At 36.2% G+C, this 15446-nt stretch overlaps 1 pseudogene; it reads left to right on the forward strand.

Moving 5' to 3' along the window:
* The window catches only part of LOC149170841 (mitochondrial phosphate carrier protein 3, mitochondrial-like), a 43329-nt pseudogene that overhangs the window by 8393 nt on the left and 19490 nt on the right, over positions 1-15446 (forward strand).

Below are 15446 nucleotides of genomic sequence, written 5' to 3' on the forward strand. Positions count from 1 at the left end.
CCCCATAGAATCCCTCTATTGTTATTTTTGTGCCTTTATATTAGTATTGTTAGGTCAGCTGGGTTATATTCTGAGTCCTTAGACTCCTATATATAGAAAGGAGGTTTTGTCATTTGAATCATAAAAGAATCATTCATTTGCGTAATGTAAAGGAGGCTTCCTCCTCAAAGAGGCTGAATTCTACGGCGTTGATGTATCTTTTCTATCTTTTTGTGAGCTGGTTTCATAACATTTGGTATCAGAGCTTTTGGATTCTAGGGTTTCGCTACTCCAAATAGGTCATTGTGGCATTTTCGCTACAAATTCTTTTCTACGATGTTTCAGAAGCAAAAAAAAAACCCATTTGAGAAGAAGTCACACTAAACCTCGGGTCCAAATTTCAGAGCTTTTTGGACTATTTTATGGAGATATGATCTAAGGAAGTTGGTCTTCTTGCAGACTCCGGAATTACATTCCAAACAGGTGACCTGGAAAAAATCATCATAACTTTCTCTCTGAGCATCAGATTGAAATTTCATAAGAAGGTACATAAAGAGGACAGACTGTAGTTTCTTGTACATATTTTTCAGAGCCAAAGGTCGAAACAAGGACATGTGGCATGTCGTACAAGTTCGCTCTGCTAAACTACTCTATAATCAGGTCATTGTGGGAGATTTGGCATAACTCTTTGTTGGCGAATCGAATTGGGATGAAAGTGGTGGCATTGGAAAGAGGACACTGAGGGCGACTGTTGGTTGCAATTTCAAAACTGGATGATTCAAAATTACTGAGATACATCAAAGGCAATATCAAGCTCCTACAAAGTGAAAAAAGGTGTGTAGATTTTTTTTAAATTTTTTCTTAAGCTTGGCTTGAAATATTATTTTGAAGGAATTCAAAGGGCATAGTAGAGAATTATTATCGGTAACTGATGTCCTGAGGAAAGAAAATGCAAACACCTAGTAAGCAACCTAAAAGCTCTAGCATGAATCATGAAGAAGAGGAAGAAATGCTACATGATATATCAAAATTACAAGACCAAGTGCAACAAATTTCACTCTCACAAAAGCTAACAGAAGCTAAGATAAATGGCGTGGAATCTATGACAAAGGGCATGGAAGCTAAGATGAATGGCATGGAAGCTAAGATGAATGGCGTGGAAGCTACGATTGATGATTTGAAGATAGATTTGAAGACATATTTGACAAATTTTCTACAAGAAATACTTAATAATGGTGAAAGGGTAGCAAAGGAAACTCATGATTCAAACAAAAGAAATGTCAATCATGATTTCATAGACTCTAATGTTGGATCGAAGACCCACCATATTCCAAAAATCGATATGAGGAAGTTTGATGGCAAGGATCCCGCAACATGGATATTACAGATGGAGCAATTTTTCTACCTCAATAACGTGCAAAACACACAAAAGGTACGTATTGTAAATTTATATTTGGAACCAAATCAGTTTGTATGATATCAATGGCTTTACTCTCATAAACAAATTATCACTTGGGCAATTTTTACGGAAGAATTGACAACACATTATGAGGATACAAAAAGCAACACTTTTTTTAGCCAATTGATAAGTCTCAAACAAAAGGGTTCAATAATGGAGCGCATTGAGGAGTTCCAAAAATTGAACATAAGGGTAAAAAATATTCCAGAGGAGCATAGAATTGATGTGTAATAGGGAATTTAAAGGATAATATCCAACATGATGTTTGCCTTTGGGAACCTGATTCATTAGAGAAGGCATTCAGGTTACCAAGAAAAATGGAAAGCAAAATTATGGCAACTAGGAAGCATACCACTCACAACTATAAAGATGGAAGTGTTGTTGGCCCTAGTCTTCCACAACCTATAAGGTTGACACCACAACAATTGGGAGAAAAAAGAGCAAAAGGGCTTTGTTGCAGTTGTGATAACAAATACACTAAAGGTCATAAGTGTGCTGAGAAGAAATTATTCTACATAGATTCTAAAGAGGAAGAAGAAAAGGAGCAAGAAAGGTCAAAAGAAGAGGATATACTCCAGTAACAAAGCCTAGATAAAGGAGAAATGAATCTGACCATATCTTGTAATGCATTGGCTAGAATTACTACTCCTCAAACCATTAAGATAGAAGGGAAAATCAAGAAGAAAAAGGTAATAGTGTTGATTGATTTAGGAAGTACCCACAATTTTATTGATTGTAAGGTAGCAAAAGAATTGAATTTCTTCCTATATCTAGCACGAGAGTGTCAAGTGATGGTTGCAAATGGAGGAAAAATAAATTGCTCTGGAAAGTGCCATAATATCAACTTATCCATGGGAGAATATGTATTGACTAGCCCAATGCTTTCCATTCCAATGGGAGGTGCTGATGTTGAAATAGGAGTCTAATGGCTACAATCCTTGGGTATAATAGCTTTTAATTTTCAAGAACTTTTCTTGAAATTTTATGTGGAAGGAAAGGAAGTTGAATTAAGGGGTATTGCAAGGAAACTGGGAAATATAATCAGCTCTAACGATATGACAAAGCTTCTAAAAAAGGAACAAAGAGGTTTAATTGCACAATTATGTTCGCTAGATGTTTCCAGATCAAAATAATCTATTTGTCTAGATCTCCAAAAAGTCTTGGACAATCATTCCAAGGTATTTGAGACTCCCAAAGGTCTCCCACCTATTAGTGATCATGATCATGCTGTTCATCTTATTCCAGGAAGTGTTCCTCCAAACATCAAGACGTACAGATATTCATATGCCCAAAAGAGTGAAATTGAATGTATGGTTGCAGAAATGCTAGAGGCTGGTATAATTCAACCTAGTCAAAGTTCTTTCTCTACTTTGGCAGTATTGGTGCACAAGAAGGATGGATCATGGCGCATGTGTCCAGATTATAGGGAGCTCAACAAGCTCACTATTAAAGATAAGTTTCCCATTCGTGTCATTGATGAATTACTAGATGAATTGCATGGATCAATTTACTTCACGAAGTTGGATCTTCATTCAGGATATCATCAAATTAGTATGAAGACTGAAGACATTCTGAAAACAACATTTAGAACTTATGAGGGTCATTATGAATTTTTGGTCATGCCTTTTGACCTTACCAATCCACCTTCTACATTTCAAGGTTTGATGAATTCCATTTTCAAACCCTTCCTTAGAAAATTTGTGTTAGTATCTTTTGATGATATACTAATCTACAATAAGCGTTGGAAGGATCATGTTGAACATGTTCACAGGGTGTTACAACTGTTAGAGGAGAAGCATTTATATGCAAAAAGATCCAACTGTTTCTTTGGAGTACAAGAGGTGGAATATCTGGGTCATATTGTATCTCATGAAGGAGTTAAGGTCGACCCTAGCAAAATTAAAGCCATTAAAGAATGGAAAATTCCCACATCCATAAAGCATCTGCAAAGATGGTTGATAGGGTATTATCACAAGTTTGTTAAGAATTATGGGAGAACAGCAGCACCTCTAACAAAATTATTGAAGAAAGATTCATTTTCATGGACTCCAGAAGCAATAAAGTCCTTCGAACATCTTAAGGAGGCAATGTGCCAAGCACCAGTCTTAGCTACACCAAACTTCACAAAAACCTTTATTGTGGAATGTGATGCTTCAGGAAATGGAATTGGTGTTGTTTTATTGCAAGATGAAAGACCCATTGCTTTTGAAAGTCGTCCAATCAAGGGAAAGTTTTTACACAAATCTATTTATGAGAAGGAAATGTTGGCAATACTACATGCACTTAAGAAATGATGACCCTACCTAATGGGAAGACACTTCAAGGTAAAAACGGATCATGATAGCCTTAAATACTTTTTAGAACAAATATTATCCTCTGAAGAGCGACAAAAGTGGGTCACAGAGATGTTGGGTTATAACTTTGAAATCATCTACAAAAAAGGGAAGCAAAATGTGGTGGCAGATGCACTGTCAAGAAAGGATGAGGATGTGGAATCATTGATGTGCGCCATTTCTATTATCCAACCGGATTGGATAAACGAAGCAAGGGAGGAATGGAAGAATGATGAAGAAGTGTGGGTACTTATTCGAAAGTTACAACAAGATTCCAGTACATATGATGCATTTAGCTGGCAAAATGATTCGTTGTGGTACAAAGATCACTTATACCTATGTAAGAATTCCCAACTCAAACAAAATATTCTTATGGAATTGCACACTTCTCCCTTAGTAGGGCACTCAGGATTTTTAAAAACTTACCACAGGGATAAGAAAGAATTTTTTTGGAATGGCCTTAAATCAAATATTCAAAAGTTTGTAGCAGAATGTTTTGTTTGCCAACAAAATAAAGTTGAAACAATTAAGACCTCGGGTCTATTACAAGCTTTATCCATTCCAAGCCAATGTTGGGAGGAGGTTTCAATGGATTTTATCACAGGTTTACCAAAGTTTGAGGGAAAGAGTGTCATCATGGTGGTAGTTGACAAACTTACTAAGTATGCACACTTATGTCCATTATCACATCCATTTAAAGCCAGTACAGTTTCTACTTCATTTATGGAAACAATTAAAAAGCTACATGGAAACCCAAAGATTATTGTAAGTGACAGAGATCACATTTTCACTGGAAATTTTTGGACAAAATTATTTTCTTGTCTCAGTACTCAGTTAGCTCATAACTCATCTTATCATCCTCAATCTAATGGGAAAACTGAGATGGTAAACAAATGTTTGAAAGGATATCTTCATTGCTTTGTATCTAATAAACAGACACAATGGGTTAAATGGTTTCCTCTGGTTGAATGGTGGTATAACACTTCCTTCCATACGACAACAAAAATGGCCCCATTTATGGCACTTTATGGATATCAACCACCATCCATCACATCATATTTAAGACAAAATTCTAAGGTTCAAGCAATGGAACATCACATCCAACATCAACAACAAGTCCTCCAAATCTTAAAGGATAACCTTGTGTTGGTGCAGAATAGAATGAAACAACGAGGAGATCAACATCGTAATGAAAGAAGTTTTGATGTAGGTGATTGGGTATTCCTACGGCTATGAGCATATAAACAAATGTCCCTCAAGCAAGCTAAGAGGGATAATAAATTATCACCAAAGTTTTATGGTTCGTACAAGGTGTTGCAAAACATTGGTACTATGGCATACAAATTGGAGCTTCCTACAACTTCTAGAGTGCACCCAGTTTTCCATGTTTCATGTTTAAAGAAGGTTATAGGCAACAAGCTCCTAGTTCAAACAATATTGCCAGAACTTGACGAGGAAGGAAAAATTATATTGGAATTCAAAGCAGTCACAGAAATAAGAACTCGATAGCTACGAAATCGATCAATTTCGAAGTATCTCATCAAGTGGAAGAACTTATCCACTGAAGACTCCACATGGGAGGATGATAATTTTATACAGAAGCATCCAGAACTACTCAAGCATTGAGGACAACACTTTTTTTGAAGGAGAGGGGCACGTTAGGTCCCTATAATACTAGTGATTACCCCATTACTATTGTATTTGTATCCCTTATTAATATTGTTGTGCCCCTATTGTCCCCATATTCTTACTATTGTTCCCTATAGAAGCCCTCTATTGTTATTTTTGTGCCTTTATATTATTATTGTTAGGTCGGATGGGTTATATTGTGACTCCTTAGACTCCTATATATAGAAAGGAGGTTTTGTCATTTGAATCATCAAAAAATCATTCATTTGTGTAATGTAAAGGAGGTTGCCCCCTTGAAGTGGTCGAATTCTAAGGCGTTGATCTACCTTTTCTATCTTTTTGTGAGCTAGTTTCATAACATTGTAGTAGAAGTTCCTCCTACTGACCTGTTGATTGATATTATTTGAAGAAAATTGAGTATGATTTACCTGAGGTTGATTGTGGCTTCTGTTCATCCTTAAAGTAAGTTGAGCCTGATTCACCTAGTGATTTTCTTTATGCCTTTGCTGACAATTGTCGAAGTGTTCACTACTCTTTGCTACATCACGATAGCTTTTAGTAGAGGTTGACAGCTTCTGTAATTGAGATGTTTCTCCAGTGTATCCAAGACCTATCTTTATAAGAGGAGAGTGCTGCACTTTGATAAGTTCATTTAAGGTTTCTGATCCTTTAGCAAATCTAAGATTGAGGGCTTTTTTTTCCTCAAGATCCTTTCTTAGACCCAGAATTTCACATTCTAGCATTTCATTGTGTTTTTCTCTTTCAACAAGCTGGAATGTCAAGGTATCTATAATCATATTCTTTTCTTCTAAATAGATTTTGAGTTTATAGATTTCTTCATAAAGGTCATCATTTAAATCATTCAAAAAATCATCATCTTCGTAAGCCATCAGAAGTCTATAATCATTATTATTTTCATCTTCATCACTATTTGATAAACCATCGCTATCTTCATGAGTATAGTAGCTCTTTTTACTTACACTTTTTTTCTATTCCATTTTGCAGTTTCCTTCCCTTTATCATATTTATCTTTATGAGGTCATTTGGCAGCATAATGACTGACTCTACCACAGGAAAAACATTTGAAAGGTAGTTTACCTCTTAATCTACCAGAACCCCATTCAATATTCTTGACAAAGTTCGCTTCCTCTTCTTCTTCTGAAATATGTCCTGATTCATTGAGTTCTTTTCCTTTCGTTGAAGCTTTAAATGCATCTTCTCTCATATTTGATGGACCTCCTTTTCTCATCTCAAAGGCAATTAAGGTTCTGTGAAGCTATGTCATAGTAATAGTCTGTAGATCTTGCTTTTCCTCTGTGGCAGATACTTTTGATTCAAATTTAGCAGATAAGGATCTTAAAAGTTTTTCAACTAAGGTAACCTCCTTTACCTCTTCATCTAAATTCTTCATGCAATGAAAAATCTCATTTATACGTAAGAAGTAAATGGCTACACTTCCATCATTGTGCATCTTGCGAGTTTCATATTGAATTCTGAGAGCTTGCAATTTAGCACGTTTTACCTGAGAGTCTCCTTCGTAGCTTAGAATGATTTTGTCCCATATTTCTTTGGCTGATTTGAGCTGCATAACTTTGACAAACCCTAATTGTGACAGACTTCCAAATAATGTGTTGAAAGCCTTGGCATTGGTTTCATATTGCTTTCTACCTGCTGCATCTGTAGGAATTGCTATTGGAAATGTATATCCTCCTTCCATGATTTCCCATACATCTGTTCCAAGAGATTGAATATAGGTTGTGGTTCTTACCTTCCAATAAACAAAGTTTCTCCCATAAAACATTGGCATTCTGATGGATCCCCCCACTTTCTTAATTACTCATGATGATGGATCTTCCTTTAAGCGATCAAGTTTCTTTTGAAGGACCTGCTCTGATACCAATCGTTGGAAATAATACTAAGAGCGAGGGGTGAATTAGTATTAGAAAATCAATAACTTTTTCATTTCCATAATCAGATTCATATACGCTACTTTAGTTAAGGGAACTTGCATGTACACACAACTGTGTTTAGAGAAACTAGCGTATATCCAACAAACTTATGATTCAGTTAATTCATCATATATTGATCTTTAATCAGTGCATCATAACGATATAAACAATAACTAGGTGCTGTAAAAATAGAACAGATCTTCACACACAAGAAACACACATCAACACCAAGATATAAGGTGGAAACCCATTGTGGGTGAAAACTACCCGCTACAATCATCTCTGTCTTATTTTTAATAATAAGAGAATTTTGTTTACAATTTTTGTACTAGTGAAATCTTATACCAATACGTAGGCTTCTACCTACAGAATGCTACAACCTTCTCTCATTCTCCAAATTCTACTAGAAGGGAGCTACAACCTTCTCCTTTCTTCCTGGGACCACGTTTCATAAATTTTCAGACTGGATCCCTCAATAACATCATTCAATCATCAAATATATCTGCACTAACCAATCTCCTTTTTAACCAACCACAACTCAATCAATCAATCACTCTGATCATTGAGAATGTTGTCACTAGAATATAGTAACCAGAACCCAAGCAATAACCCAGAACACTGCAACAAAAAACAGAAGAAACTAAAACATATTTTATAAGGGATATGCTACTTCCTTGTGTCGAACCTATGTGCATGCCTGCTTTCCTCAAAGCAAACCAACATACAAATTTTCAAATCAAATTTATGATGTATATGCTGTTTTGATATGTGGAACAAGTGTGTATATGCTCCTTTTCTGAAGTGAACATGCGTACAGATATGCAAATCAAAATTATGATGTATACACTATTTTAATAAGCCGAACCAACGTGTAAATTCTCCTTTTCTAAAGTGAACCTACTTATAGGTCTGTAAAATATGATTTAAACATAACAATGGTTCCAGACTTCAATCATACCCAGATCATCATATTTACAGACTACAACATGCACCAGTTATTCAGATACATGATCAGACCACATAAAGATAATTCACTTCAGGCCTTAAGATCCTGATACATCATTAGATATAATCCTTCATCAAGCACTAAGGTTCTTCTTCAATTCAGATCAAGCATGACACCATAAGCCAATAAACTTCATATTAGATCTCACACTATATCAGATATTCGATACTTGCACACCTTGGCCTAATGATCTTCTCCTCCTTTTATAGACTTAGGACTTTCTCAATACCATGGACCAAAACCACTTAGGACCTATAACATGGACCAAATACCTGAGGTCAATACCTCGGACCCGATACCTTGGACCAATACCATGGACCAAATACCTGAGGCCAATACCTCGAACCCAATACCTTGGACCACACACTTCGGACCACACATTTAGTTTTCCAAGGTATACGCACTTTTCCTTTTGTGAAAGTGCATGTGTACATATACGCGACTTGTATATAGTGAACCTATGTGTATACGGAGCTTGGTCAATGGTGAACCTCCGTATACCTCTCTTTCTTCATTCTGTGTAGTTTAATCTATACCTCTATGTTGTTAACTTGTAGTACTATGATCTGTCATCTTAGTGAGTTGCTTTCTGAACTGATTCCTTGAAGCTACCCTGCATTTGATCACACTTGTAAATACTCCTGACATTTATTCTGTCACATCTGATATCTCTTCTGTAGATTCATCTAGTTACCATATACAAGAGAGTTGTTCTGCTACAAGTGGGTTGCCATCAAGTGTTGGCATTATGGCACAGGTTTGGAGCTATGGCACAGGTGTTGTCCTTGATGGCAACTCTCTTTGGTAATAGATCTCAGTTCAGGCTTTCAGAATGAAGGAAAATACATATACATAGGTTCATCTAGGCAAAGTCGCGTATACATGTGGGTTAGATGTTTCAAAGGCACGTGTGTGTATACATGCACTTTCATGCAAGGAAAAGCACGTATACCTTGGAGAACTTACCTTCGGTCCGTGGTAGTTAGTCCTTGGTACTTGAACCTGTGATTTTGGACCATGATAACTCGTCAAACGTGTTGATCCCAGGTATTGGGTCCTTGGTATTGGCTTATTATGGTTTTGGACCGTGGTATTTTGGAAGGCCTAAAACTATAAAAGGGGAAGGAGATCATGTGGCAAAGGATCATCTGATTTATTGAATATATGATATTGTGCTAGATCTACAACACTGGTGATTAGGTTTTGGTGCAGATCTAGATCTGAATGAAGGAGGAACCTGAGCGCGAGAAGGATAAGGTCTATTGATGGATCAAAATCTGAAGACTTGAACATTGATATTTCTGTATGATTTTGATCTATTATATGTTCGCTCTCCTGATCTATAAATATAATAATCTAGGTTAAATAATGACTGAATGTTTAAAAGAATGAGTTATCCCTTATAGATCTATATGTAGGCTCAGTGAAGTGCAGGTGCGTATACACGTTTTTTATGTGAATGAAAGAAGCGTATACGCAGGTTGGTTGTGGTACAGAAGCGTATACAAGCAGGTTGCTAAATAGTGAAGTAGCATACATATCTTGATTTATGTACTAGTTGCTTCTGTTTTATTGCTGCAGTGTTCTGGGTTCAGAATTTGGTGTCTGGTTACTGTTACTGTGTTCTAGGTACAGCTGTCAGAGAAGTGTTTACTTGATTCAGTGCTAATTGGGGAAAAGGAGATTGTTTGATGTAGATATACTTGATGATTGATTGATTTTCATGGATCCAGTCTGAAAATTTATGAATCGAGGTCCTTGAAAGCAAAGAGAAGGTTGCAACCTTCTGCAGGTAGAAGCATGCGTACTAGTATCTCAAGCTAGTACAAGAACTAAGGGGGTTGGAGCTCCCTTCCAGGAAAGCTGGAGAATGAGAGAGAGTTGTATCTCTCTGCAGGTTGCAGCCTCTGTACTGGTAAAGACTGCACCATTACAAAACATTGTAAAGAGAAGTTTCTAATTAAAAAGAAGATAGAGACGAATTGCAGCAGGGGGTTTTCACCCACATTGGGTTTCCTCCTTATATCTTGTGTTGTTATGTGTGACTGTCTTCTGCTCTGTTTCACTGTTTATGGTACTGTTTATTTACTTCTGATTCACAGATTAATAACTGACATCTGAAAGATAAATCTAATTATAAGTCTGCTCTATATACACGAATTTCTTTATATGTAGTTGCGTATATACGTGGTTTTTATTAACTGAAGTAGCGTATATTATCTGGAGTTGAAAAAGGAAATATTTGACTTGATAATACTGATTCACACCCCCTCTCAGTATTATTTCCAACATCAACTACAACACATACATCATAATGCCAACAATTGTTGCAAGTGAGACTCTTAATTGTCTATGTCCCGCAAAACATGGACCTTATTCTTTGATTTAATTAATAATTTGACATGATCATAGAAATAGTTTTTGACCAAAAGAAATTTTCCTTGAATACGGAAGATATGATTTCTAATCTTCTAAGTTATCTTATTGGCTTCAATGTTTTATCCTTTGCTAACTAAATTTTTTACATCCCTTTTGTGTTTTTTTTGGTTAAAGTTAGATTGACCCTCTGAAGTACAAGAGCATCTCCATTGATTTTGGTGGTTTGCTTAAAAAACAAAGAGTAAAGTGTTTATTCAAAGGTTGGGTTCCGAGTCTTCTTGGATATAATGCTCAGTGTCCTTGCAAGTTTGGATTTTATGAGGTCTTTGAGAAGTACTTCTCATTCATTGCGGGGCCTGAGTATACTTCCAAATACAATATAATGATCTACTTGGTAGGATCTATGTTTGCAAAATTTATTCCTGATATTTCCCTTTATCCTTTTGAGGTTGTAAAAATTTGTGTCAAAAAAGAACTTGTCTTTGATATAGGATTATCTGATGGGCGTCCAAAAATTTTTAAATCAAAAGGAGTTCTTGGGTGAGTTCTTATCCCCTTCTTACATATCTTCTATCAATTTTGAATAAATTTTCATGTAGTACTAATGAAATTCTATTGTGTTTCCTCAACGATTGTAGTTTCTACGTTATGAAATCAGCTCAAGAAAAGATAGGAAAGATAGATCAATGCTTTAGAGTTCAGCCTCTTCGAGGGGGCAACCTCCTTTACATTACATAAATGAAAAATTCTTGGATGATTCAAATGGCAAAACCTCCTTTCTATATATAGGAGTCTAAGGAGTCACTATATAACCCAGTCGACCTAACAATAATAATATAAAGCCACAAAAATAACAATAGAGGGATTATATGGGGCATAGTAATAACAATATGGGGATAATAGGGGCACAATAATATTAATAAGGGATGCAACTACAATAGTAATGGGGTAATTACTAGTGTTATAGGGACTCAACATGCCCCTCGCCTTCAAAAAGAGTGTTGTCCTCAATGTTTGAGTAGTTCTGGATGCTTTTGTATAAAATTCTCATCCTCCCATGTGGAGTCTTTAGTGGATAGGTTCTTCCACGTGATAAGATATTCCGAAATTGATCAATTTCGTAGCTATCGAGTTCTTGTTTCTGTGACTGCTTCCGGCTCCAATATAATTTTTCCTTCCTCATCAAGTTCTGGCAATATTGTTTGAACTGGGAGCTTATCGCCTATAACCTTCTTTAAACATGAAACATGGAAAACTAGGTACAATCGAGAAGCTACGGGAAGCTCCAATTTGTATGTCATAGTACCAATCTTTTGCAACACCTTGTACGGACCATAATACTTTGGTGATAATTTATTATCCTTCTTAGGTTGCTTGAGGGACATTTGCTTATACGGTTGTGGCCGTAGGAATACCAAAATCACCTACATCAAAACTTCTTTCACTGCGATGTTGATTTGCCTGTTGTTTCATTCTATTTTGTGCCAACACAAGGTTTTCCTTTAAGAGTTGGACGACTTGTTGTTGATGTTTGATGTGATGTTCCACTACTTGAACCTTAGAATTTTCTCTTAAATATGATGTGATGGATGGTGGCTGATATCCATAAAGTAACATAAATGGGGTCAGTTTTTTTGCAATATGGAAGGAAGTGTTATACCACCATTCAGCCAGAGGCAACCATTTGACCCATTGTGTCTATTTATCAGATACAAAGAAACGAAGATATCCTTCTAAACATTTGTTTACTATCTCAATTTGCCCATCAGATTGAGGATGATAAGATGAGCTATGAGCTAACTGAGTACCAAGAAAAGAAAATAATTCTGTCCAAAAATTTCCAGTGAAAATGGGATCTCTGTCACTTACAATAATCTTTGGGTTTCCATGTAGCTTTTGAATTGTTTCCATAAATGCATTAGAAACTGTACTAGCTTTAAATGGATGTGATAAAGCACAAAAGTGTGCATACTTGGTAAATATGTCAACTACCACCATGATGACACTCTTTCCCTTAGACTTGGGTAAACCTGCGATAAAATCCATGGAAACCTCCTCCCAACATTAGCTTGGAATGGATAAAGGTTGTAATAGACATGGTATCTTAATTGTTTCAACTTTATTTTGTTGGAAAACCAAACATTTCGCCACAAATTTTTGAATATGCGATTTAAGGCGATCCCAAAAAAGTTCCTTCTTAACCCTGTGGTAAGTTTTTAAAAATCCCGAGTTCCCTCCTAAGGGAGAAATGTGCAATTCCATAAGAATCTTTTGTTTTAGTTGGGAATTCTTATAGAGGTATAAGCAATCTTTGTACCATAAAAAATCATTTTTCCAGCTAAATGTATCAGACGTACTGGAATCTTGTTGTAACTTTCGAATAAGTGCCCACACTTCTTCATCATTCTTCCATTCCTCCCTTGCTTCATTTATCCAATCTGGTTGGATAATAGAAATGGAGCACAAAAATGCTTCCACATCCTCATATTTTCTTGAGAGTGCATCTGCCATCACATTTTGCTTCCCATTTCTATAGATGATTTCAAAGTCATAACCCAACATCTTTGAGACCCACTTTCGTTGCTGTTCAGAGGATAACCTTTGTTCTAAAAAGTATTTAAGGCTATCATGAGCCATTTTAACCTTGAAGTGTCTTCCCATTAGGTAGGGTCACCATTTCTTAAGTGCATGGAGTATTGCCAACATTTCCTTCTCATAAATAGCTTTGTGTAAAAACTTTCCCTTGATTGGATGACTTTCAAAAGAAATGGGTCTTTCATCTTGCATTAAAACAGGACCAATTCCATTTCCTAAAGTATCACATTCCACAACAAAGGTTTTTGTGAAGTCTAGTGTAGCTAAGACCGGTGCTTGGCACATTGCCTCTTTAAGATGTTTGACGGCCTTTATTGCTTCTGGAGTCCACAAAAATTCATCTTTCTTCAATAATGTTGTTAGAGGTGCTGCTATTCTCCCATAATTCTTAACAAACTTGCGATAATACCTTGTCAACGTGAGAAATCCTAGCAGATTCTTTATGGATGTGGGGATTTTCCATTCCTTAATGGCTTTAATTTTGCTAGCGTCTACCTTAACTCCTTCATGAGATACAATATGACCCAGATATTCCACCTGTTGTACTCCAAAGAAAGATTTGGATCTTTTTTCATATAATTGTTTTCCTCCAATAGTTGTAGCACCGTGTCAACATGTTCAACATGATCCTTCCAAGAATTGTTGTAGATTAGTATATCATCAAAAAATACTAACACAAATTATCTAAGGAATGGTTTGAAAATGGAATTCATCAAACCTTGAAATGTTGAAGGTGCATTGGTAAGGCCAAAAGGCATGACTAAAAATTCATAATGACCCTCATGAGTTCGAAATTTTGTTTTTGGAATGTCTTCAGTCTTCATTCTGATTTGATGATATCCTGAACGAAGATCCAACTTGGTGAAGTAAATTGATCCATGCAATTCATCGAGTAATTCATTAATGACGGGAATGGGAAACTTATCTTTAATAGTGAGCTTGTTGAGCTCCCTATAATCCAAACACATGCGCCATGATCCATCCTTCTTGTGCACTAATACTAATAGAGCAGAGAAAGAACTTTGGCTCGGTTGAATTATACTAGCATCTAGCATTTCTAGAACCATACGTTCAATTTCACTCTTTTGGGCATAGGGATATCTATACGGCATGATGTTTGGAGGAACACTTCCTGGAATCACATTATTAGCATGATCATGATCACAAATAGGTGGGAGACCTTTGGGAGTCTCAAATAACTTGGAATGATTGTCCAAGACTTTTCGGAGATCTGGAGAAATAGATGATTGCAATGTGGAAACATCTAGTGAACATAATTGTGCAATTACACCCCTTTGTTCCTTTTTTAGAAGCTTTGTCATACTAGAGCTAACTATCTTTCCCAGTTTCACTGTAATACACCTTAATTCAACTTCCTTTCCTTCCACAAAAAATTTCATGAAAGGTTCCTGAAAATTAAAAGCTATTGTACCCAAGGATTGTAGCCATTGGACTCCTAGTACAACATCAGCACCTCCCTTTGGAATGGAAAGCATTGGGCTAGTCAATACATATTCTCCCATCGATAGCTTGATATTATGGCACTTTCCAGAGCAATTTATTGTTCCTCCATTTGAACCATCACTTGACATTCTGGTGCTAGATATAAGAAGCAATTCAATTCTTTTGCTACCTTACAATGAATAAAATTGTGGGTACTTCCTGAATCAATCAACACTATTACCTTTTTCTTCTTGATTTGTCCTTCTACCTTGATGGTTTGAGGAGTGGTAATTCCCGCCAATGCATTACAAGATATGGTTGGATTCATTTCTTCTTTGTCTAGGCTTTGTTCCTGGAGTATATCCTCTTCTTTTGACCTTTCTTGCTCCTTTTCTTCTTCCTCTTCGCAATCTATGTAGAATAATTTCTTCTCAGCACACTTATGACCTTTAGTGTATTTGCTATCATAACTGTAACAAAGCCCTTTTTCTCTTTTTTCTTCCAATTGTTGTGGTGTCAACCTTATAGGTTGTGGAAGACTAGGGGCAACCACCCTTCCATATTTATAGTTGTGAGTGGTATTCTTCTTGGTTGCCATAATTTTTCTTTCCATTTTTTTTGCTATCTTGAATGCCTTCTCTAATGAATCAGGTTCCTAGAGGCGAACATCATGT

This window comes from Pinus tabuliformis, chromosome 4_2 (genome assembly GCF_031772625.1).
Source record: "Pinus tabuliformis cultivar Carrire ecotype Pingquan chromosome 4_2, CPIR1, whole genome shotgun sequence".
Classification (NCBI taxonomy): domain Eukaryota; kingdom Viridiplantae; phylum Streptophyta; class Pinopsida; order Pinales; family Pinaceae; genus Pinus; species Pinus tabuliformis.